Source organism: Lissotriton vulgaris, chromosome 3_1 (genome assembly GCF_964263255.1).
Source record: "Lissotriton vulgaris chromosome 3_1, aLisVul1.2, whole genome shotgun sequence".
NCBI classification, from domain to species: Eukaryota; Metazoa; Chordata; class Amphibia; order Caudata; family Salamandridae; genus Lissotriton; species Lissotriton vulgaris.
This window is the reverse complement of record NC_141689.1, coordinates 1,919,155,571-1,919,182,052: the sequence shown is the minus strand read 5'-3', so window position 1 is coordinate 1,919,182,052 and position 26,482 is coordinate 1,919,155,571. Positions and strand designations below refer to the sequence as shown.

The 26,482-nt window shown below is 48.2% G+C and overlaps 1 pseudogene; it reads right to left on the bottom strand.

Annotated features, from left to right (window-relative positions):
- Positions 1–8,145: 8,145 nt before the first annotated feature.
- Positions 8,146–9,701, bottom strand: LOC147728620 (endogenous retrovirus group PABLB member 1 Env polyprotein-like; annotated as a pseudogene).
- Positions 9,702–26,482: the final 16,781 nt, after the last annotated feature.

Here is a 26,482-nt window from a genome sequence, read left to right as displayed (position 1 = left end):
TTGTGGGAGATGGTGTTGAATGCCACGGAGAGGTTGAGGAGGATCAGGGCCACAATTTCTCTGCGGTCAAGGAGTACTCTGATGCCGTCTGTGGTGGCAATCAGCGCGGTCTCAGTGCTGTGGTTGGCCCGGAATCCTGATTTTGAGGCATCCAGTAGGTAGTTTTGTTCTAGGAATTCAGTGAGGCATTGGTTGATGGCGTTCTCGAGTTCTTTGGCCGGGAAGGGGAGGAGGAAGATCGGATGATACATTTTGAAATTGCTGGAGTTGGCAAAGGGTTTCTTTAGGAGGGGTCTGATGTCTGCGCATTTTCATCTGCCCGGGAAGGTCGCTGTGGAGATGGAAGGGTTAAGGATGCTGGTGAGTTGCATGCTGATTGGGTTCATCGCATGATTGTAGAGGTGGTGGGGACAGGGGTCGGTGGGTGCCTCGGAGTGGATAGAGGACATGAGGGCATAAAACACAGGTCACCCTGAAGGCTAGACACATTTGTGGTAAAAAAAAAATCAGCACTGTTGGGGTGGCATCTGTACATGTTGTATGCCGCTTCCCAAATAAATGTTTTTATTTATTAGTATATATTTATTTTGCATGGTACAGTACTGTAAGTGGAGGAAGCTATTGATTGTGCCTGGCTACATTGCAGGTCAGATGGAGGGGGAGCCGATGAGAAGCATGAAGGAGACATTTACCTCAACCCTGCCCCATTTCACAAAAGTGTCACATCTGATGCTCTGAGAAGAAGACCTGTGCCTCTTACTCAGCATTTCAGTAGGGTAGGGAGACCAGATTTTGAAAAGCAAATACCGGACAGGTACGACATAAAAGTAGGACTAAAGCCTATATTTACTTATATATCTGGCCTTTCCGTTTTTTGCATAGCCTTGTAAAAGGTGAACATATGTATATTCTAATCTTGTAAATGTGAGCATATATATAAAGAGAAAAACACACAAGCACACACACACGCTCTTTCCCTCCATCAATTAAGGTAAACCTCAATCATCTTCCAAACTAAAGTAAAGTGAAGAATATCCAGAAAAATGAATTGTAGATCATATTACAAAGTCAGTCGACTTGTTTACAAAAAGACACCAAGAATGGAGAAAACATGCCTGCAAATAAAACACACAACGTAACAATCCTTCCCTACTTGAGTCATCGTATTTGAAAGTATGATTTTAAGATATAACTGGCCAAAGTTCGCTCTTACGAAGGCAAGCACTAAATATCTCAACGCCACTTCCTTTCCGTTAACAGAGATATTTTACAATGTCTGAGTATATACATATTTCTGTAGGTCTTTTTTTATTACTTTTTGGTGCAGTCGACGCTTTTGAAACACTACAGAAAAATCGAGCATTTAAACAGTGTATCAACAGGGTTGGAAGAGGGCTGGTCGAGGAACTGAAGTCTTCCTACGTGAAGGAACAAACATTGGCAAAGCCAGCAGGCTTGGCCTTGGCAAGCAGTTTTTTTTTATTGCAACCGTATAATATAAAATAAAGAGAAGAACACAAGAAATCATGCGGGTGCCTAAACCAAGCATCCATATGGTTTCTACAAAAAAAATGACATGTAAAAAAAAATACCCATCAAATATAATATTAATAAAACAGTGTGGATGTTTCTGAGCATGCAGGAGTACATGGAATCGGTGTGGATACTCTTTTTTTTAGCATTAATGCCAATCAGGAAAATATGATACTCATTGAATTACTGTAACCTGATTATAAAGATTAAAGACACATGGCTAATAAAAATAATTTAGAAAAATGAAAAAAAGGATAACAAATACAACGAAAAAAACATCGATACAAAATTAGCATCTGCCCTGGCACGTAAGTGCAATTCTTTTAAGGTGTATGTGCACACGGGATTAGGTAAATACTGTAACTGCCGGTGCAACGTAGCCAGTTGATGAAGTGGGTTCACCCATTGTCCCATCTTGTATGCTGTAGTGGGTGGAATCAAAATATGAATGACAGTTGAACAGACCAGTTAATAAAGAGTGCTGACCCAGAGTGCATGTATCTAAGTATGAATCCATGTTTTTTTTACTTATGAATTTATTTGATTATTTTGGGCTGTCAAATGGGCAGTAATTTGTCAATCGGGCACCATTTCCTGAAAATGTGTGTCACCATAAGTTCATGTTCTGTTGACCCTGGTACAGAGTCCATATGCAACAGATAAAGACTTGCAGTGACCTTGACTACATGTGCGATGAGCATCACATCCACGGGTGTTCACTATATGAGTGAGAGGTGCCAGGTGGAATATCATGCAATGCCTGTGCATACCCCCACAGCAAATGCAACTCTAAGGCCTTGATGTCCAGCAAGATAGTAGGCACAGGCCGATCCAAGCCACCAAAGGAAACAAAAACAAAGGAGAAAACTAACCAGCGAGAGGAAAATGTAAAGTTGCAAACAACTAAAAGCACAACCAAGGTAAAAGATTTAGAGAAAAGTAACTTCTGTCATGCTACAGGGAAACCACGAAAAAACACAATTCAATGTAGAGCGCATGTAACAAAACTGCAGCATCAGAAAGGAGGACTTGATTGCAGAAGTATATCAAGAAGCACTGCTCTCTAGTTGAGTAAACAATCAATCAATCAATCAATCAGGGGTTTGTAAAGTGCAACTACTCATGTGAAAGGGTCTCAAGGCACTGAGGAGGGGAAAGGGGGACACGCAGCACCCGGAAGATCACAGAGCCTCGTCGAAGAGTCAGGTCTTGAGATCCTTCAAGAACTTGGGGAGTGACGGCGTCTGTTAGAGGTGGAGAGGGAGGGAGATCCATTCCTTGGCAGCGAGGAGGGAGACGGAGCGTCCTCCTGCTCTGGCCTTGTTTATGCGAGGTACCATCGCGAGGGAGAGCTGGGTTAAGCGGAGGGAGCATTGGGGTGCATGGAACGTGAGGCGGTGGTTCATGTAGGCAGGTCTGGTGTTTTGAAGGGCCTTGTGGGCATGGGTGAGAAGCTTGTAGGTGATTCTCTTATCAACATGGTCTGTGGAGGAGGGAAGGTTTCCGAGGGAGGGGGGTCACCAGCTGCTGTTCCAGGCATCGGGGTGTGGGTCCATGATGAGTCCCTTGGTTTTGTCCATGTTGAGTTGTAGGCAGCTGTTCTTCATTCACCTGGTCGACTACTTCTATACTTGAAAGTTGTGCTTGGTGATGTTGGGTTAATTGGATAGGGAGAGGATGAGTTGTGCGGCATCTGCGTACAATACGATGTTGATAGATATTGAACAGGGTCAGGCTGATGGAGAATCCTTGTGGGACTCCGCAGGTGGTCGTTTGGATTCCGAGAGGATAGGAGGGAGTCTGACTTATTACGTTGTGCCGAAGAGGAAAGAGCGGATCCAGTCGAAGGCCTTGTTCTGGATTCCTGCTTCGTAGAGTCTGCGGGCTAGGGTGCAGTGAGAGACTGTGTCGAAGGCCGCGGAGAGATCCAGGAGGATGTGGGCCACAGTCTCTCCTCTGTCGAGGAGGGAGCTGATGTCAGCAGTTGCCGTGAGGAGGGCAGTTTTGGTGCTGTGGTTCTTCCTGAAGACTGATTGGAAGGAGTCGAGGATGTTGTTTTCTCCTATGAAGTTGACTGTTGACAGCTTTTCCCATGACTTTGGCCGGATATGGGAGTAAGGAGAGCGGTCTGAAATTCTTGAGTCTTTGGGGTCCGCCAAGGGTTTGTTCAGGAGAGGGTTGATCTCGGCGTGTTTTTAGTGATCGGGGAAGGAGGCAGTCTTGAATTAGTGGTTGATGATTCGTTGAAGCTCGAGGTTCATCTGTGGCTCTGTGGTAGATGTGGAAAAGTGTGGCTCAATGGTTAGAGTGGCAGACCCTGATGCAGAGGTCTGGCCCGGGACCAGGGTTCAAATTCCCACCTTGGCGGGTCTTGGGCTCAATTTCCTCAGACCTGATAATTCTCACCTCAGTGCCTATTCTAATCATGGGTCCCACTCTGCAACTCTGGGCAATAGCTTGCTTAATCTCCACAACGGCCCCAACAGCGCTGGGATGCCTGGCTCACCTTGGGGGTGCACAGGAGTGGACATTTCACAGGGAAAAGCCAGGAAGGGTTCCACAGCGCTATGCGTTACAGCGCCAGGACACCCCAGTTGGGGTATTAGTGCACTTTACAAGTACAAATTACATGTGGCAGGGGTACGTGGGGGCCCCAGAGTGGGTGGTCTTCATAGTCTTCAGGTGTCTTCGATGCTGAGGGTGGTCCAGCTGTCTAGTGTTGCCTGAATGGTGCTGGGAGCGGTGGGAGGGGGTTCCTCGTGGGTGTTGTTATCGTCAAAGTTGTCATAGGTGGTATTGATTTTGTGGTGGAAGAAGGTGCTGAGTCTGTTGCAGAGGTCCTGGGAAGGGGGATGTCTGTAGTCTTGCTTTTGGGTTGGGCAAACTCTTTGATGATGTTGAAGATTTCTTTGCTGTTGTGTGCATGGGTAGAGATTCTGTCCTAGAATGCTTTCTTCCTTGAGTATCTGATGAGTTTGTGGTGAGCGATGGTGGCTGTTTTGAAGTTGTCAAGGTCTGCTGGAGTTTTTGAGTTCCTCCATAGCTTTGTGAAGAGTCTGCAGTTGCGTCTGACGTCACAGAGCTCGGTGGAGAACTAGCTGGCTTTCTTTGTGTGAGGGCTTTAGGCTTTCTTGAGGGGGCGACTGTGTTGGCACAGTCGATGACCCAGTTGTGTAGAGTGTGGGCGGTGGTGGTAGGGTTGTCGTCTGTGGTGGTGGGAGTGGAGCTGCAGAGGGTGACGGCGAGCTGGTCGTCAGAGATCTTGTTCAAATTCCTGCACTGGAGCTGGTGTGGACGTCTGCATGAGATGTCAAAGTGAAGAGAACACAGCGTAGGTCCATCCAAGGGAGTTCGGAGGTGTGGCTGAAAGTGATGGAGTTCCCTGCTGTGAAGATGGGATCGAGGGTGTGTCCTGCCGATTGCGCTGGTTCTGGTACGATCGGGTTGAGTCCGATGACGTGGAGGTTGTCCAAGAGTGAGGTGGAGTAGGGGTCTTGGGGGTTGTCATGGTGAAGGTTGAGGTCTCCCAGCAAGGTGTAGTCGGTGAAGGTGATGGCATGTGGCGTGAGGAAGTCGGAGGGTGGTGGACAGGTTGGTCTGTATCTTGAAGTGGAGGTGTTCCGTCCGGCCCTCAGATAAAGGTTGGCCTTGTGCGCGATGTCGGTGCCTCCCCGAGGTGGTTGGGGCGGTTCTTCTGGGTGATTTTGTATCCTTTGGGGATTGGGATTCGCATTGTCTGGTCCAGAGGCGCCATTTGTTTGGGTTTCGGTGAGGAAGACGACGTCCATGGGGGTGCTGTCAAGGAGGTCCCAGATTTCCGAAGCATCTCTGTGGAGCGAGCAGTCATTGAGGAGGATGCATCGCAGGGTTTGGGTTACAATGGAGTTGTTGCTGGAGGGTGGGGAGGGTCCTGGGTCTCAGCCAGGGTAAAGGAATGATGGCAGTGATGGCACGTGAAGGGTCTGTGAGTTCAAGAGGCGAGGAGAGCTTGTAGTTGTTGTTCTTGCCGGTGTTTAGTGTGTAGAGAGCCAAGGAGCTGTAGCACTGGTTGAGATTCCGTGAATTCTGAACCCGTTTCATAAAGGTCATGGTTTCGTTAAGAATTTGATAGTAGCGAACCGTAACTAGTGAGTGCGGCAAGTACGAGTGTTTTCGTCATGTTAGATCAATCGATTCATTATGTATTTAGGGATTTCGTTCTGAACCCTTGGGTTCCATTTTGTGTATGGCAGCCATTTTGTGGTTGCCCTCACATAGGCCGATGACTACGGCCGAACGAGTCATTAGGACACTTACACGTAAGTTCGAGTTTGTGCTGCCTCCTAGATGACCCGAGTGAACTGACCTCGTTGCCTGAAGCTGACCTTGCTAAGCCAGTTCCTTGCCCGGTAGCTGATCAAGATTAAGGATCAGAGCACAGGAGATTGTAAAGTTTGGTATGCACGCACACACCCCTTATCCTACTTCTCATCTGTTTCTGTTCCTTCTTTTATGGCTTCTTTATGATATGGGTTGTGGTCCTTTATTATGGGTTTGTCCGGCCTGTCCGAGAAAGAATGTTGGGCTTTCCTGTGTAATTGATGGTGGGCTGGACAACTGAAAAGTGGGTTTGTCGTCATGTGATACCTCTTGTAATAATGCTTATGATTGGACAAATTGTAACTAGTGAGAGTTTGTCCAGAATGTGATTTTTAGCATAAAAGACGATGTCTCGCTCTACAAAAATTGAGCAGTCTCTGACGAACCTACTCGTGTCGTACTTCGTAAACTTCTGTTCCTGGTTGCAGCCAATAAATTTGATCTTTGACGTCACCAAGAAGTATCCCGTGTCTCTGTATTCTAAGACATGTGAACCCGAAGATTTTGGGCATGCCCCATGCGCCGCTGGGTTCTAAAACCTGGTTCTTCAGTTGGCATCCAACTTCAGTGGTACCGGTCCAAGCCTGAAGATCGTGAGGAGCTTCGTGAGGAAATTCTGGAAGACGGCCGCCACTCCATCGACCCCGGCAGGTCGAATGTGGACTGAAGGTTTTTGCTGCGAGGCTTCCCGCTTTCCTGACGGCTACGAAGGACTGCTGCCCTGCCAGTCGCCCTGTCTTGGACCCCCCTTGTGATGATTTGTAAAGCGAGACGATAGACGGGTCTTCTGGTGACGGGATTGATACCTCAGTTAAGTATAAGTGGGTCGCTCCCAGTCCTTAGTTTTTGGTTTCCCTTAGTTTTGATTTGGTACTTGCAAGCGCCAAAGCCGAGGGACTCGTATATTTGCGAGACTATCGTTTTTGGTAATCCCTTGAAGTTTGAAGCTAGATTAGTGAGCGAAGATGCCTGGTCTTAGCAAAATTAGAAAGATATTTTGTTGTGGTTGTAATAGGGATTCCCAATTGGAGGACTCGTGTCCAATACCTCAGGTTGGAACTTCGACTTATGAGCTCTATTCTAAACATGGCGTGGGCCCCATTACGTATAATTAACTATGGGTTCGTTATACTAGGAAAAATGGTGTCTTACAATGGCCCAAACATGGTAGCTATGACACTGAAATTTTAAATAATTTGGAAGCTGTACTATTTAGGAAGAAAGCCTGGCCGGCTATGTTTGACTCTTTCCGACTCTGGCGTAAGGAAGCCAAACAGCGAGAAATTAAACAAGCGAAAAGAGATAAGAGAGAAAAGGGTACTGCGCAGGCCTAACTGTAGAAAAAAAAGGTAGGGCTGATGGCCTTTTATAAAGTTGCCCGGCGCTAACCGCCTCTATACCATTCTAGTTACCAAACAAAGAGGCAGGCGCTGGAGACTGGAAGGCAGGAAACAGAAGTTTTATTCCGACGGAGCAGAACACATCAGATCAGACAACAAGGTATCGTTTCGAAGGTGCTCTAACAGCCTCTCTGAGGCTTGGCCTTTTATACACTGGTTTATGGCATGTGACCATTCTTTATTACAATGAAGACACTATGAAGACATCCCCGGAATCCCCGCTTCCGCCCATTCCCACACGTAGTTATAGTAGAGGTCCTCACCCATATATAATAGGAAGGGGGCTATCACGCAGCTGGATGTTCCGCCGATTCTTTAGAATGTGTGCGCCTGATCGGATCTCAGGGGGTGGGGAGGCCATGATCAATAGTAGCCTCTTTGAAGAGGGGCGACTTCATACAGTAGGGGAAATAAACTGTATCCTCCGGCTAGGGGATGACCTGGGACCCGTGCAGACAATCGGGCTCAGAGGAAGGGGTCATCAAAGGAGAGGTATTCATGAAAGGAATGGTCTGCGTGGACAATTGAGCGTAGAGGGAGGGTTTATCAAAAGAGGGGTATTCATGAAGGGAAAGGAGGTGTTGGTCAGGCGTGGGTGTGACTCCCAAGGACAGAGTCATGCGGAAGGGGAGGGTTTATGACTTATGCATGTGAGAGCGGGGGCAGCCAGGGTGTGCGGGGGATGCTCGCAGGGTCAGGGGAGCGCGCTGGCGATCGATCGTGAACAGGGAGACCATGGTACCTAAAATGGCTGCTGTGCATATTGTACGTGAGTGACAAGATGGCACAGATGATGTTCAGTCCGCAAACTAAAATCCCACAGTCCTCCCTTTTAACATATCTCGCCAACTTGTCAATTCGGATCTATCCCCATAACGCCACGTATTTCCATCTCATAGAGGGGACTCATGTGCTCAGTTCTGAAGTCCAAAGTCTTAGGGCACACGCAGTTAGAGATCAGTACACACAAAGATGGCAAGCATTGAATACCTAGGCAACACCCACATATTACTACAACCGGTATCAATATAAATGTAAACAACCTCCATCCCCAGTCCTTCAAAGTATCCCAAAACCAGCTCCCAAGCGACCATCCTTCTTGCTCTTGATGGGCCTCCGAGGAAAGTCTATGGAGGTGTTCAATTGCTTTGTAGACTGAGGGCGAGTTATCCGGCACGTAGGTGCAGCAGCTAGATCCGATGATGCGGCATGCTCCTCCACGGTCGGCGAGAACCACATCTAGAACAAGGCGGTTTTGAAGGGCCACAAGGCGGACCGCCTGAGGCTCAGCCGTGTTGTTAGCGAGGATGCCAGCAGTGATGTTGATGGTTGTTTCTACTGCCTGGGTCAGGTGTCGTATGGCGCGGCTGTTCGCCATTGGGCCCCACAGGGGAACAAGTCCCTTCACTGCATCCAGGAACTGTGCTCCAGTGGAGTCGGCTTGTCCAATGTCACTTGCGCGTCTCTGCCGGTGATGGTTAGCAGAGGCTACGTACGTGGGGGGAAGAATGAAGGCGATGTAGCAAGTACCCCTCCAACCTTTCGGGAGCCAAGTGTATGCTTTGGTGCCACAAACAAAGTACATATTCGGAAAGCGACAAATGAGGGGGGATCAGTTGAGTCCAATGACCTGGTGATGTGGCAGGCACTGTGACCCACCAGCTGCGTTCCCAGTCCTTCGATGCACACAAGACCCGTGACGTTGATAACGGACAGAGCCACAGTCAGAGTGGCAGCGGTTCGCTTCCGTAGGTAGGAAAAGGTGGGTCTAGCTGGATTATGGAGCACCTGCATTTCCACCCGCTCTTTGGCAGGGATGTCCATATGGAAGGCGGAACCGGAGGGCACGGGGCAAAAGGGAGCAGATGTCCTTCCGGTTTTGTTCAGCCAGAACCCATAGTAGAAGTGTGACACTGTCTGACCAGAAGTGGCGTTGTCCTTGTGGCTTTCTTGCATGAGGCTCAACCAGGCAAGGCAGGAGCCATGAACTGAGAAAGGAGAAGGGATGAAGGGGATGGAGTGACCGGTGGCATGTGGGAGCAGTCCGCAGATCCAGCAGTTGGTGGCATTTGCAGCAAGGTTGTGCTGGTGCAACAGTTGTACAAAGGAATTGTTCCAGAACTCCTTACGCCTCTCTCGGAGCTGAGGTGAGAGGGAGATCAGGTGATGCTCTTTCATAGTCGTTGGCTGTTCGGTGGTTAGCAATATCTGATGTGCAGGTGTGCTTTCCTCCAAGATCCAGAAGGAAGTCATGAGGAGGAGGCAAAAGAGGAAGACAATGAAGAAGGCAATTGTCTTTGATTTGTGCATATTGTCAGTCTTTGGGTTCCTGTAGTGGGTATTTCCGGCTGCTTCCATCATCTTCTTATCTGGCGCTTCCATCATCTTCTTATCTGGCGCTTCCATCATCTTCAAGGTGCTCGGATAGCAGGCAGAACCACAGACTTTGTGTAGCTTCTCTCCGGGTAACCCTTGGTGGTGTTTAGGTCACCGTTCTGAGATTTAACTTAGTCCGTGGTCTACTTAGCCGAAGCTCCCTCCTTTCGACGCAGGAAATACCCTTCCCTGGATGGCACAGTGGGATCAGGGAATTTTGCAAGTTCAAGTGCCTCGGTATCAGGATAGCAGTTCAGTGATGGCCGATCCTTGTTCAAGAGCTCTTCCTGGTTGTCGATGTTTTCAGTTGTGGCCAGGTTCGAGGAGACCTTCTTGCAGTGGTGCGCGTGCAGCCAGTGCAGTTTCCCCTCCACTCGAAGAGCCGTCCGGGTGGTGATCAGTACTTGCCAGGGGCCCGTCCACCGGGGTTCCAGACTCTTCGCCCGTTGAAAATTCCGGACTAACACATAGTCCCCCGGTTGGATGTCGTGGCCCGGACCCCTGGAAGCATCGGGGATGGCCTGCTGCACCTGCTGATGAATGACAGACAATGTTTTAGTTAATTTGTACAAGTAATCAGACAGTAGGACGTCCGGGACGTCATGAATGGAGGTCGGTTTGGGGGCAGTCCAAAGGTTCATTGGTCGTCCGAATACAACCTCGTAGGGGGTCAAATGGTGCTTAGTGGGAGTGGAGCGCATCGATAGCAATGCCAGTGGGAGGGCATCTGGCCATTTAAGTCCTGTGGTGGCCACTATTTTTGACAGTTTCAGCTTCAATGTTGCGTTGTGTCGCTCCACCAAACCAGCAGATTGGGGGTGGAAGACCGCATGGAACCTTTGCTTCACACCCAACCCCTTCAAGATTAGTTGGATAACCTCATCTATGAAGTGGGGGCCGTTGTAGCTCCATAAAATTCGACAAAGGTCGTAGCGGGGGAAAAACTCTTTCAGTAGTACTTTGGCAGTAGTCATGGCAGTGTTATCACGGGTTGGATAGGCTTCTACCCATTTACTGAAGGCACATACAATGACTAGTACATACTTCAAGTTTCGGCATCTCTCTAGCTGGATGTAATCCATCTGGAGGACCTCAAAGGGGTGGTCGGGGACCCCAAACCCTCCCCGGGGCACCACAGTTCCTTTCCCGGGGTTGTGTTGCAGACAGATAAGGCACTGCTGGACCAGGCGTTTGGCTGAGTCTGGGATTTTGTCGTTGTGCCAGACTTTGGAAATGAGTTCAATCATGGGGGCATATCCTATGTGTGCGGGGGAATGTGCCATAGTCAGTATGGGGATCAGGTATGAGTCAGGCAGCAACCATTTGTTTGCATCTTTTGTCCGCCAGCAGCCTTCATCGTCCTTTAAACCCACCCGTGCCCACTCGGTCAGTTCGTGAGGGGTGCTGGCCGACTGGATGTCTCTAATCGTCTCCCTAGCGTCAGTCCATTTCTCTGCTTGTGACCTGGTCACATACATGCGCGTCATTGTCCTATTCTCAGCTGTGGTTCGTGCAGTGATGTCGGCCAGCGCGTTTCCTTGTCAAACTAAGTCCGTCACCTTCTTGTGTGCCTGACACTTGATCACTGCTAATCGTTTGGGGAGGAGAACTGCTTCAATCAAAGCGGAAACCAGGTCTCCGTGGAGGATGGGTGTGCCGTGGGACGTCAGGAATCCCCTTTCCCTCCACAGGAGCCCAAAATGATGAACCACCCCAAAGGCATACTGGCTGTCTGTGTAAATGTTTGCCGTGGTCCCTGTTGCTATGATACATGCCCGTGTGAGGGCAATTAGCTCTGCCGCTTGCGCGGATCGTTGTGTGATGCGGGCTGTCTCAACTACTGTTTGGGCTGTCGTTACCGCATAGGCGGCTGAAGTGGTGCCATCTGGGAGTTTGATGCATGAGCCGTCTACCCATAGCTCCCCATCAGGGTCTGTAAAAGCAGTGTCTCGGAGGTCAATTCTACTCCTAGTCTGTTCGTCCGTGAGGGTCACACAGTTGTGTATGGGAGGCACATCGGGGTCATTTTCAGGCAAGGGTAGTAGTGTGGCAGGGTTCAAAGTCGTACATCTCTTCAGGGTGATGTGGGGTGCAAGTAGGGTCAATTCGTACCCCGTCAGTCGTGCACTAGTCAGGTGTTGAGTTTTGGTCTGGTTCAAAAGGGTGTCGACCGCATGGGGTACTAGCACAGTGAGGGAGTTCGAAAGCACGATTCCCTCGCTCTGACGGATAGAGACAGCAGCGGCGGCTACTGCTCGAAGGCAGGCAGGCAAAGCTCTGGCTACGGGGTCAAGAGTGGCAGAAAAGTAGGCACAAGGGCGCTGCTTAAAGCCGATGGGCTGAGTTAGAACAGACAACGCGCATCCCTCCCTTTCGTGTGTGAAGAGGGAGAAGGGCTTTGAGTAATCTGGTGTTCCCAGGACAGGTGCTGAACAAAGGGCATCCCGCAACTCTTTAAAGGACGCTTGGCATTCGGGGGTCCAAGGGAGCGGGAAGGGGACATCTTTGGCCAACAAGTAAAGTAGGGGTTTTATAATGAGGCTGAAATTTGGCAACCATTGTCTGCAGAAAGAGGTAAGACCCACCAAAGAACGGACTTGCTTCTGTGTTTTTGGGATGGGGGTGTCTAGGATGCTTTGGATCCGATCGGGCGTAAGTTTCCTCCCTTCTTTGGACAGGAGATGGCCTAGGTATGTCACTTGAGGCTGGCAGAACTGCAATTTCTTTTTGGAGACTTTGTGGCCATTTTCTGCAAGAAAGTGTAAGAGTTGGACAGTGGCTGTGATTGCAAGTGGAGTGGTGTCGGCCGCCAAAAGGATATCATCGACATATTGGATCAACACCACCCCATCAGGTAGCTGGACGGCGTCCAGCTGTCTTTTGAGGGCCTGGCTGTAAATGCTGGGACTTTCAGTGTAGCCCTGGGGAGCTCTACAAAATCGGTACGAGCGGGATTTTAGGGTGAAGCCGAAGAGATAACAGCTGTCCGGGTGGATGGGGATAGAGAAAAATGCATTTTTGAGGTCAATGACAGTGAAGGTGGTGGCAGTGGACGGAATGAGGGTCAAAATGGTGGTGATGTCTGAGACTACGGGGTACTGGGGTACCACCACTTTGTTAACTTCCCGTAGGTCGATGATGAAGCGGTACACTTTCTCATCTCCCTCGCCTTGCTTCTTAACAATGGGTAGGATAGGGCTGTTGCAGACATTGCTAACTACTTCCTCTACCACTCCTGCATCTACCAGGGACTGAATGATCGCTACCAGTGCCTTCTCACCCTCGGGTGATATCCGATACTGTGGAAGTTTCGGGAGCATTGCGTCTTGCCTTACAGTTATGTGCACAGGGTCAATCATCATTCGTCCTACATCAGAGTCATTTTTGGCCCACAGGTACGGGGGCAGGGTGTCGAGCAGGGACAGGTCAGCGTCAGTTATTGAGTACATGTGTCGTGCTGGGCAGGATTTGGACATGCCCGGGTTGTCGTACAGGATGACTCGGACTCCATCTGGGGAACACCTAATGGTAGTTCGAAAATGCTTTAGTAAATCAATGCCCATAATGGCGTCGGGGGAGTTGGAGGAGATCAAAAATGTTGTATCAGTGAGGTTGTTTTCTAGGTCAAAGGAGATAGGTACGGACAGGGGGTTAGTGGAGGGCGTCCCATCGAAACCTATCGATGTAATGTGTGAGCCAGACAAGGGTGCCCTTGGAATCAGTCGTTTCGATAACACACTACGTGTCGCCCCAGTATCTACCAAAAATGGAGACTTTGTACCCAGGACCTTAGCGGTGACGTAAGGACCTTGCTGGTCAACACAGAGCTCGACTGGATCCCCCCCTTGCCCCTGGCAGTCCTATGCAAAGTCGGGGGCATTCTCACTGTCTGATAGTTGATACTGGTTCTGTCGGGGACGGTCAAACGTGTTCGATCTCCCTGGTCTGTCGGTGTTGGTGTCATTTGTGTACCCTCGTCCCTGTCCTTTATTTCTCAGTCCACCCGCTACGTCCTTGGGGTCCCTATTTCTGTTCATCTCCAACAGAACCGGACACTGGGATTTCCAATGGCCGAATCCTTTGCAGAAGGCACACTGGTCCTCGCTAATGTCTCTACGTCCAATGTGGGGTGTCGGGGTGCGATCTTTAAGAGGTGTATTTCTAGGGGTTGTCGATTGGTAGTTTCCCCTGTGGGACTCTCTTCCAACCGCTACCCCTTGTATCTGGGCTATCATCACCCTTTCTTTCAAATCTTTCTTCTTTCTCTCGGATGCCCTATCACTCTCATTCTTTTGATGTTCGTAGTACTGAGCCATCTGAAGGATAGCTGCGGGTTTGGAGGCCCCCAACTACTCTCGCTCGTCTGTAACTTTTGGGAGACCTCTTGCGACAGACCCTTTACATAATTTTGCACAAACAGGTGTTGTCCAGTGGCGGTGGTCATGTCTTGGCCACTGTAGTCGGAGAACACCGTCTCAAATCGGGAGAAGTATTCCGATACGTCTTCCTGGGGTTTCTGACGGCAAGCCGTGACTATCGACCAATCTACCTTTTTCTCTGGGATCAATGTCTTTAGCTTCTGAACTATTTTGTCTGGGAGTTCCAGTACGTCTTTTACAGGTTTCCTTCCGGGCTCCCGTTGTCTATCTAGCTCACTGAGTTGATTCCAGGTATGTCCGAACAGATCTGTGTGGTCGGTTTTCCGGATTTGCTTCCACACGTCAGCCGGCAGACATAACCCGAAAAACAAGTCAATGTCCGCTAAAGTCATTATCGTCGAACCCAAGACTGTGCCTAATTCGGTATAAAATGCTGTCGGGTTCTTTCTTAAATCGGGCAGGGTTTGCCGAAAAGTTAAGATATCTTGTCGATCCCATGGTTGATAAACCCAATTGTACACAACCCTTCCCTTTGCATCTGTGTGATTGATATCGTCGTTTGTTCCCTGACCTCGTGGCGGAACCCAGTAAGGGACCGCTTCTTTGATCGGCATCATAGTGTTGGCTACTTCTAATGGGGACTCGGTGTCAAGACTGGCAGCAGCGCAAGCACTATTATCGCCACTAACCTTCTCAGACGACCAGCAGGAACGATGTCCGAAGCTAACCCCCCAGTCCGACCAAAACACGACCCCCACAGTGAAATAGGACTCTCTGTGTGGAAAGGTGCTCAGATAGGAAACGGGGACGTGGATAAAAGAATAAAGGCAGGATGGATGTCTGGGGATCTCTCCTATCACTGGACTCAAGATTAGTAGACTTCAAATAGGGGATTCCACACTGCAAAAAAGGAAGGGACATAATGATTATTAACGACCCTATTTAGGGGGGGGTTGAGTTATGTAAAAGGCAAATAATCCTTAGGGTACTCACATTAGTGTCACACCACCAAAGCCGGAAATAAATGCAGGGGCTTGCTTGTATACAACGTTGCAAACGATATCATGGAAAACCCAAGAAAAAGAATGTGTAACCTCCGTTACACCACAAGTTCAAGCAAGCTGCATGCCACCTTGGAAATCCGTTTCACTTTCTAATAAAAAGTTATCTCGTGTGGCTGTCTTGCATTCCGGTATCACAAATACACGACTCCTGCTTTAAACAAATGTTTGTTTTGAAGAAGCAAAAAACAAAGAAATGAAGCGCGACTTCACTTTCAGTCGCGCTCCCTGCTCTTCTCTTCCTACACGGGTTGCTAAATACGAGCAGGACCCGACTACGAGGCACCTCGAATGAAATTCTACAAAAGCAGAAAGAGTTTTCAATAAGGCTTACACACGCCGGAGGCGAGCCCGCTCTCCGGTCGGCTCTGACCTTAATCACAGTCACAGTCTTCCACGTCTTTTCCAAAATACGAAAAATAAGGCTCCACAGTTCACGATCACGAAGGCTTCAATCTTCTTGCTGAAATCCGGCGGGGAACACCATCCGCCATCCAAAACGTTCCGGGATTAATTGACAAGCACCTTCCTGTTGGAAAGGAGGTGCTTATGTAAGAACCGCCTCACTCCTCCACTCACCAGCCCCTTACCATGCTGGTAGTTGTAGTTTTTACGGCTTGGAGCATGTACACTTTTATTACACAAGCCACATAGCTGCTTTGGTGGATATGACACGATCCCTCTTGTCCATGCTACCGCTACAGAACCCCCTCTCGAGGACCGCCGACCCGGCGGTCGACCTGGTTTACCCGGATACAGGGCATGGAATTGCTCAATCAGCTCAGGACAATTCATGTTACCCACAGGTTCCCATGACCTATCTTCAGGGCCATAACCAACCCATTCCACCAAATACTGAACCCTACCCCTAACCAATCGGGAATCTAGGATGGACTGCACCTCATACTCCTCCACTCCATCCACCTCAACCGGAAGGGGTTTATCTGAAAGTCTCGCACCAGGCAAGCAAGGCTGAAGGAGGGAAACATGAAATACAGGATGGATCCGCCATGCCTCAGGAAGGGAGAGTCTTACCGCCACAGGATTCACAACCTTATCTATGCTGTAAGGACCCACATACTTAGGTATAAGCCTGGAATTCCCTTTGATATGTAGATGTTTGGTAGAAAGCCATACCCTGTCCCCCACTTTAAAGTCTGGTTCTACAGAACGTCTCTTGTCAGCACAACGTTTCTGGGCAGACTGTGCCTCAATCAAACTTGATTTTGCTGCTATCAGCACTGCTCTAAGATGTGCATGGTGTTCTTTAATACTAGGCAGAGGGGAATGAACAGGCAAGTCAAAAGGAAGCATATTAGGGTGATGCCCATGAAGACAAAAAAAAGGAGAACAACCCAAGGTAGTGTGCACAGCATTATTGTAGGCAAATTCAGCAGTCCATAGCAACGTAGTCCAATCCAACTGATTTTGCAAAGTGAAACATCGCAGATACTGTTCTAAGGTTTGATTTAGACGTTCTGTCTTACCATCCGTTTGGGGATGATAGCTGGTAGACAGGCGGGCATCGATGTTCAGGGATTTGCATAAAGCTTTCCAAAAGTGAGACGTGAATTGAGATCCTCTATCTGTGATCAGGACACAAGGTATACCATGAGCTCGTACGATGTGTTGGAGAAATACTCCAGCCAGTTCCGCAGAGGTAGGCAATCCTGCCAAGGGTACGAAATGGCCCATCTTTGTCAAATGATCCACAAGAACCAGGATTACTGTCATTCCATCGCAAGATGGCATTTCGACTATAAAGTCTATGGAAAGTGTATGCCAGGGTTTGGGAGGAATAGGCAAGGGTCGCAGAAGGCCCACAGGTCTAGTATGAAGAGCCTTTCCTTGAGTGCAAACAGAACAATTCCTAACATAATTGCGGACGTCTTCTCGCAACCGCGGCCACCAAAAAGAACGTTCAATGCTCACGATAGTCTTGTACATTCCTAGATGACCTCCCAACAAGGAATCATGGGTCCAGGCGAGCACTTGTTGTTGTAGTGCCTCCGTTGGTACAAACAAGGCAGTATGATGATAGACAAGATCGTCTCTTTCCATCCGATGCTCTGGATCTTCCTGAATCCATTCCGGCAGATTCATATGAGCTAGGGCAATCTTTACCTCCTCCAAAAAGGTGTGCGAAGACAACAAGGCGATAGCCGAATGGAGTTTATCCTTTTCTGTCAGAATAAAAGGGGGCTCCACCTTTTCATCTTCATCAGGAGCTTCCACTTCCCCCACGCGGGAAAGGGCATCTGCCTTCCCATTTTGTGGTCCAGGTTTATACTTGATTATGAAATCGAAATCAGAAAAGAACAATGTCCATCTTAGTTGCCGAGGGGTAAGCGCCTTAGCAGTCTTCAAGAATAACAGATTCCGATGGTCCGTATAAATCTCCACTGTATGTTCTGCACCCAGGAGATAGTGACGCCACGTCTCACATGCTCTTTTAATAGCAAGAAGTTCTTTATCTGTGATGGAATAATTAATTTCACATGATGTTAACTTCTTTGAGAAAAAAGTAACTGGATGGATTTGACCTGTTACAGGATGTCGTTGTGACAGTACACCTCCCACGGCAAATTGAGAGGCACCCGTTTCCAGAATGTACGGCAACTGAGGGTCAGGATGAAGGAGGATGGGGGCCTGGGTGAACTGCTGTTTTAGGAACAGGAAAGACTCTGCAGCCTCGGGACTCCAAACAAAAGGATGGTTCTTCCTCAACAGACTGGAGATGGGATGTATGATCTTAGAAAAATCCTTAATAAACCTCCGATAATAATTCGCAAAGCCAAGAAAACTTTGCACGGCTTTTACGTTCCGAGGAGTCTCCCAATTCGTGATCACATCCACTTTACTAGTGTCCATTTGGAATCCTTGGGCATTGATCACATAACCAAGGAAACTGACTTCTTGCACGTGGAATAGGCATTTCTCGAGTTTAGCATAAAGCGAATGCTGTTGTAGTCTATCCAGCACTGTTTTCACATGAAAAACATGTTCACTCAAGGTAGAAGAATAAATCAAGATGTCGTCTGTATAGATGACACAGTAGGATTCCAAACAACCCCGCAACACCTCGTCCATAAAGAACTGAAATGCCGCAGGGGCATTACACAGCCCAAAAGGCATCACCCTGTATTCAAACAATCCGAATTTAGTCCGGAATGCCATCTTCCACTCATCCCCTCGTTGTACCCGGACCAGATGGTATGCTCCACGAAGATCAAGTTTGGTGAAGAAACGGGCTCCTTTCAATTGGTCCATGAGTACAGGAATCAAGGGGAGAGGGTAACGATTCTTGATGGTAACGCGATTAATGGCCCTATAGTCAATACAGGGTCTTAATTCGGCGCAATCCTTCTTCGGAATGAAAAACATAGGGGAAGAGGCTAGCGAGGTCGAGTGTCTGATAAAGCCAGTTGCAAGATTATCCTCTATGTACGTCTGTAGATATCGTGTTTCCTTCTCGGTCATAGCATACACTCGGCTACACGGAATATCAGCTCCGGGCATCAGTTCAATTCGACAATCGAACGTTCGATGTGGTGGCAAGTTAGTAGCCTGCTGTTTGTCGAACACTGGTAAATATTCTTTGTACTCCTCCGGAAGAACTATAGCACAACAGAACCGTTCTTGCCCACAAGTTGTCGCTAAACATACTGAAGGAGTCATGACAGGATTGTCTGCAAGAGTTATGTCTTGAACGCAATGTTCCCTACAATAGTTGGACGACAAGGTGATGGTACGGGCTGACTAGCTAATGCAAGGATCATGAAGTGTCAACCAGGGCATGCCCAATATGAGACGAAATTGGGGGGCATCGATGATGTCGAATTGGATATATTCTTGATGGTTTTGGTTGGTCTGCATTAACATAGAACAGGTATGATATGCCACAGGACCAGAAGACAGGACAGTACCATTGACTGCCTTTACTAGCTCAGGCTTTTCTTTTTTCTCGCAGGCGATTCCAATTCTCATGGCGTACTCTTGATCAATATAATTACCGGTAGCACCAGAATCCACCAAGGCATCGATATCCAAGGCGTTTTGTGCGGTAATACACAGAAGGACCTTGAGATTCATATGTGCTACCGCTGGATGCAACGTATTGGCAAGGAAGGGTGAGATCGTTTGATTCAGATAACCCAAGACAGAGACCTCCTCCTGATTTGGGTTCTCTAGTTTTCCGACGGTTTCTCAGACAGGCTTAAGGCCGGAACTCGAGGTACAAAGGATCTCCCGGATAACGCGTTCCTGGCTCTACATTCCTTTATAAAATGTCCTCCCTTGCCACAATAGAGGCATTGTTTCAAACGTCGTCTCTTATCTTTCTCCTCCTGGGAAAGGGGACCACGTATGCCTCCAATCTGAATAGGTTCTACGCCATCTGCCGCCTTAGGGCGTTCTTCCATTGGACTCCTAAAGCGAGGATAGAAAGGACGATTTTCTCCTTTACTTTTGTCTCCCTTTCGCTCAAGAAGACGATGATCCAACTGAACTGTTAAGTCTATAAGTTCTTCACATGTGTCAGGTAGTTGAACAACTTGGGCAAGAACATCCTTAAGTTCTCCTCGTAAGCCTTGATAGAACAAAGATATCCGTTTTGCAGGAGGCCAGTCGGTTTCAACCAATAGCCGATTAAATGAAGTGATATATGACAACAGATCCTGAGAGCCTTGACGTAAGGTTAACAGTTCCCTGTCAAGGGTCAGCATGTGGGATTTTCTGTCAAAAAGTTTTCGTAATTCAATGCAAAAATCAGGAAAGCTGTGCAACACTGGGTCGTTTTTCTCCAACAAAGGAATGGTCCAACTGGCCGCATTACCACCCATATAGGACATCATGAAAGCGGTCTTGGCGGGATCATCTTGAAACACCCCAGGTTTACAGAGGAAGTGTAATCTACACTGATTAAGGAATGTCTCGAACTTCCTAGGATCCCCATAAAACCTCTCAGGCGGGGCCAATGGAATACCCATATTTTGCACCACATGTACTGTATGCACAGGATCCACGGGGGTGGAAGCAGAAGAAGGATCCACAGCCTGCGGGGCAAAATATCCACCCCCTTCCGCTACCAATGATGGAGTATGTGTGGAGGTAATTGGAGGGGGTAAAGTAGCAGGTTTAATGTAAGGATTTCCACCTGTACCCTTCCGTGACAACCCTGCTACCTCCATACGCAAGGTACCCATCTCCTTATAGAGGACCTGATTCTCCTCTCTAGAAGTGTGCACTTCCTGCTGCAAAGCTGCCATGCTTTCCACCAAAGAGGACAACACTGCATCTGTATCCATCGTTCAGGCTGGCGAGTATACTTGGGCTTGTCAATCTGTCAAGACTGGCAGCAGCGCAAGCACTATTATCGCCACTAACCTTCTCAGACGACCAGCAGGAATGATGTCCGAAGCTAACCCCCCAGTCCGACCAAAACACGACCCCCACAGTGAAATAGGACTCTCTGTGTGGAGAAGTGCTCAGATAGGAAAAGGGGACGTGGATAAAAGAATAAAGGCAGGATGGATGTCTGGGGATCTCTCCTATCACTGGACTCAAGATTAGTAGACTTCAAATAGGGGATTCCACACTGCAAAAAAGGAAGGGACACAATGATTATTAACGACCCTATTTAGGGGGGGGGGGGTTGAGTTATGTAAAAGGCAAATAATCCTTACGGTACTCACATTAGTGTCACACCACCAAAGCCGGAAATAAATGCAGGGGCTTGCTTGTATACAACGTTGCAAACGATATCATGGAAAACCCAAGAAAAAGAATGTGTAACCTCCGTTACACCACAAGTTCAAGCAAGCTGCATGCCACTCTGGAAATCCGTTTCACTTTCTAATAAAAAGTTATCTCGTGTGGCTGTCTTGCATTCCGGTATCACAAATACACGACTCCTGCTTTAAACAAATGTTTGTTTTGAAGAAGCAAAAAACAAAGAAATGAAGCGCGACTTCACTTTCAGTCGCGCTCCCTGCTCTTCTCTTCCTACACGGGTTGCTAAATACGAGCAGGACCCGACTAAGAGGCACCTCGAATGAAGTTCTACAAAAGCAGAAAGAGTTTTCAATAAGGCTTACACACGCCGGAGGCGAGCCCGCTCTCCGGTCGGCTCTGACCTTAATCACAGTCACAGTCTTCCACGTCTTTTCCAAAATACGAAAAATAAGGCTCCACAGTTCACGATCACGAAGGCTTCAATCTTCTTGCTGAAATCCGGCGGGGAACACCATCCGCCATCCAAAACGTTCCGGGATTAATTGACAAGCACCTTCCTGTTGGAAAGGAGGTGCTTATGTAAGAACCGCCTCACTCCTCCACTCACCAGCCCCTTAGCATGCTGGTAGTTGTAGTTTTTACGGCTTGGAGCATGTACACTTTTATTACACAAGCCACATAGCTGCTTTGGTGGATATGACACTAGCCCTCTTGTCCATGCTACCGCTACACTCGGTCGTTTCAGGGACTGTAATCTTGACTTCTGGTTTCTGTTCCGTGAGGTGGCGGAAGACTTCAAGCGTTTGCATGAAGAGGTCCGTCACATCGTGTTCAGTCCCATCCCCGACATCGACCTTTCTATAAAGAGCTGTCAGTTTAGCGGGGCCCTTATTCTGATACCTATCCTCATATGCGTTCAGGGTGTGGTAGCTGAATCGTAAAATGAAATGCCGTCTGTGGCTACCGGCATGTGAATTGTGCATATCCATCGTATATTCTTCGCTCTCCTTCCGTTCTACTAGTGTCTTCACTATTTTGTCAATCCCATCCCGCTCATCTTTGCTCAATCTATTCGGTCTGGCTGGTGGCTGTTTGCTAGCCTCTGGGTCATCTGATGTCGTTACCAATGCGGCCGGTGTGGAGGCTGCGAGGGCTGGGGCACTAGCGCTAAGGTCACCCTTGTTCGCACTCAGAGCTGGCGGGTGCTGTTGGCAGGGGGCATATGGAGGGGGCATGTAGATGATCGGAGGGCCTAGCAGTAACTCATCGTTCACCCGTTGTTTGGAGGGCAGCTTGGGGTAGAGCGTAGAGGGGGTCCTAACAGGGCATTGGCCTGTCGATCCTGATTCTTGCCTTTGTCTAGCTTCCTCTCTTTCTTTTGTTTCTTCTTCTAGTTGCTTAGCGGCCAGGTGGGCTGCCTTTCGTAATTCTTTCCCTATTTTTGCTTCTTCTCTTTTCTTCCGTTGTTCTGCTTCTTTGCGCCACATGCCGACACTATCGAGCATGGTGGGCGTAGTCTTATTTTTCTGGAGCGCTGCTTCTAATGTTTCTATTTTATGATCATCAAAAGAACCTATCAGTGGCCACTGATTTTCGGGGTCCTTCTTTGTATATTTATGCCATAACTTATTATAAGCTATAGCGACTAGTCCATGCTTAATGAACATGTCCTTATTAGGGGTGCCTTCCAGTGGAGCTGGATGGTTTATCTCTAATAAGCGGTCCGGGCTAAACAGGCTACCAATCAGTGGGGAGAAGATAGGCATGACGGATTACAACGGGGACAAAAGTCTGCACTACCTATCTTATCACTGCGTGCAAAGACTAGACAGAATGTTTCTATTCTTCGTTGTTTGCAGGCGGTGAATACCTCAAAAGAACCAATATCGAACAGTCAATGTTCGGTCAATCAAACAATCAATGGGGAGAATAAGTAGGCACGACGGGTTACAACGGGGACAAAAGTCTGCGTTACCTACCCTTTCTCTATCTGCAAAGAGAGAACCTGTTCTTCCCTGTTTGCAGACAGAGAATCTCCAGAAAACAATCCGCGAACAATAGTTCGGGCCAAACAATCAATCGGTGGGGGAGGAAGATAGGCACGACGGATTACAACGGGGACAAAGGTCTGCGTTACCTATCCTTCAGTGTCTGTAAAGAGAGAGCCTGTTCTTCTCCGTTTGCAGACAGCGAATCTCCAAAAGAACCAACAATTCAAAGAGTAATACTAGTATTATCCAAATCAAACAATCATTTCGCAATTTGTCGCATTTACACGACCTTACTCGGACCGCATGGACAGTTTCCTGTCTTCCGAATCCAGCGCCCGATCGTCCTCTATTCTTCGTGATCTTCGCGGCACTCCTGATGGTTCCCAGTCAGGACCGTAGATCACTCGAGAGAGGTCTGTTCGGAACCAGTGAAGTTCGGATGATCGGCTGTCAGACGAGGGTCTATCGGACAGGAGCACTCCCGATCGTTGCAGTCGTTCACTCTGTCTTCAGGACCTCTCCCACTGGATCCACGAGTCACTGATGGGCCCCACGTGGGGGCCAATTGTAGAAAAAAAAGGTAGGGCTGATGGCCTTTTATAAAGTTGCCCGGCGCTAACCGCCTCTATACCATTCTAGTTACCAAAGAAAGAGGCAGGCGCTGGAGACTGGAAGGCAGGAAACAGAAGTTTTATTCCGACGGAGCAGAACACATCAGATCAGACAACAAGGTATCGTTTCGAGGTGCTCTAACAGCCTCTCTGAGGCTTGGCCTTTTATACACTGGTTTATGGCATGTGACCATTCTTTATTACAATGAAGACACTATGAAGACATCCCCGGAATCCCCGCTTCTGCCCATTCCCACACGTAGTTATAGTAGAGGTCCTCACCCATATACAATAGGAAGGGGGCTATCACGCAGCTGGATGTTCCGCCGATTCTTTAGAATGTGTGCGCCTGATCGGATCTCAGGGGGTGGGGAGGCCATGATCAATAGTAGCCTCTTTGAAGAGGGGCGACTTCATACAGTAGGGGAAATAAACTATATCCTCCGGCTAGGGGATGACCTGGGACCCGTGCAGACAATCGGGCTCAGAGGAAGGTATTCATGAAAGGAATGGTCCGCATGGACAATTGAGCGTAGAGGGAGGGTTTATCAAAAGAGGGGTATTCATGAAGGGAAAGGAGGTGTTGGTCGGGCGCGGGTGTGACTCCCAAGGACAGAGTCATGCGGAAGGGGAGGGTTTATGACTTATGCATGTGAGAGAGGGGGCAGCCAGGGTGTGCGGGGGATGCTCGCAGGGTCAGGGGAGCGCGCTGGCGATCGATCGTGAACAGGAAGACCATTGTACCTAAAATTGCTGCCGTGCATATTGTACGTGAGTGACAAGATGGCGCAGATGATGTTCAAAAAACATACAGGAGCAGACCAGGTCTATGAGATGGTGTGTCGCCATAACAAGAAACTGTGAAGTCATGAGATGCGTGTATGAGCGAATGCTGTCAAAGACATGTGCTTGACAATTCCCATCAGCCCACCTTTTGAGGTGGAGTTAACGTCATGTGGGAGTTGATGATCATTCAATACCACCTCCGACCCTGTATTGTCGGTGCGGGAGTGAATGTCAGTGATCTTAGCCATATTGTCTGTGCTAAAGTGGGGTTGATAGAAGTGCAGTGCTCAAATGAATGTGAAAATAAAATTGACTACCTAGACTTTAAGAAGCATTCAAACAAAAGTCTATGTGTCAAGGGTTAAAAACACGCCGAGTAGTAAGACTCCTCTGTGGCGCAATATAGAACGGTCGACATGTTTCAGCCCTAGGGGCACTGCCCCGGCTTTCTTCAGGACCTATGATGTAGAAGAGGCTACTGCAACCAAGAGTGATATGTCAAGTGACAGATAACCAAAAATGTACTTAAGAAAAGTTACATATCTACCAGGAGTGAATCACGTTGGATGCCCACTGGAGAGAAAGAAGAATATCTTCTTCCCAGCATTGTGTGGGTGAAGACCTCACCTCACCCGGCAACCGCTCGGGAGTATGAGGCCCCGTTCTGTCCGTCAGTGCCTCCGGTATTAGACCAAGCGGAAGTGGCACCTCCACTTCCGCTTGGTCTAATACCGGAGGCACCGACGGACAGAGCGGGGCCTCATACTCCCGAGCGGTTGCCGGGTGAGGTGAGGTCTTCACCCACACAATGCTGGGAAGAAGATATTCTTCTTTCTCTCCAGTGGGCATCCAACGTGATTCACTCCTGGTAGATATGTAACTTTTCTTAAGTACATTTTTGGTTATCTGTCACTTGACATATCACTCTTGGTTGCAGTAGCCTCTTCTACATCATAGGTCCTGAAGAAAGCCGGGGCAGTGCCCCTAGGGCTGAAACATGTCGACCGTTCTATATTGCGCCACAGAGGAGTCTTACTACTCGGCGTGTTTTTAACCCTTGACACATAGACTTTTGTTTGAATGCTTCTTAAAGTCTAGGTAGTCAATTTTATTTTCACATTCATTTGAGCACTGCACTTCTATCAACCCCACTTTAGCACAGACAATATGGCTAAGATCACTGACATTCACTCCCGCACCGACAATACAGGGTCGGAGGTGGTATTGAATGATCATCAACTCCCACATGACGTTAACTCCACCTCAAAAGGTGGGCTGATGGGAATTGTCAAGCACATGTCTTTGACAGCATTTGCTCATACACGCATCTCATGACTTCACAGTTTCTTGTTATGGCGACACACCATCTCATAGACCTGGTCTGCTCCTGTATGTTTTTTGTCATGATATTAGGGGTGTGAGCAGACAGGTCAGTAAATATTCCCCTTGACCCTCCACACACATCTTTGTTTTTGTTGCAGATGATGTTCAGTCCGCAAACTAAAATCCCACATAACATTAATGACCTACGCAGATGACTCCCAAATTATTTTCTCACTATCAGAGTCAAATCCCGCAGCCCCTTCTCTCCTCAAAATTGGACTCCAGAAAATCTTCAACTGGATGACCACCAACCAGTTGAAATTAAACAGTGATAAAACCGAAATCCTCCTACTAGGCAAAAATAAGGAGCTCTGGAATTCCTCCCATTGGCCCCCTGAGTTGGGTACCCTTCCCTCTCCAGCAACACAGGTAAGAAATCTAGGAGTCATTATTGACAATGCTCTGTCAATGAAACAGCAGGCAAACAAAGTCGCAGGCCTATGCTTCACCATAATAAAATGGCTGAAAAAAATCACATGGATGCTGCCCCTTGCCACACAAAAAACCGTAATCAGCGCACTAATAACATCGCGTATTGACTACGTAAACATCCTCTACCTGAGCTCAAATCTAGCAGTGATCAAGCGACTCCAAATGATCCAAAACTCAGCCGCAAGACTCTTGTGCAGGATACTAAAGTCTGAAAGAATATCAAAATACCTGAACGATCTACATTGGCTCAGGATTGAACACCGGATTAGCTTCAAAACCCTGAGCTACATGTTTAAGATCAAAACCAAAACGGCACCTACCTATCTACAAGCGTTAGCCACCCTTACCTACCAACAAGAAACCTACGCTCCCAAACTGCAGCAAATTTCGCTGTTCCCAGTTTTAGACTGCAAAGAACTGGCGGCAGATCGTTTTCTG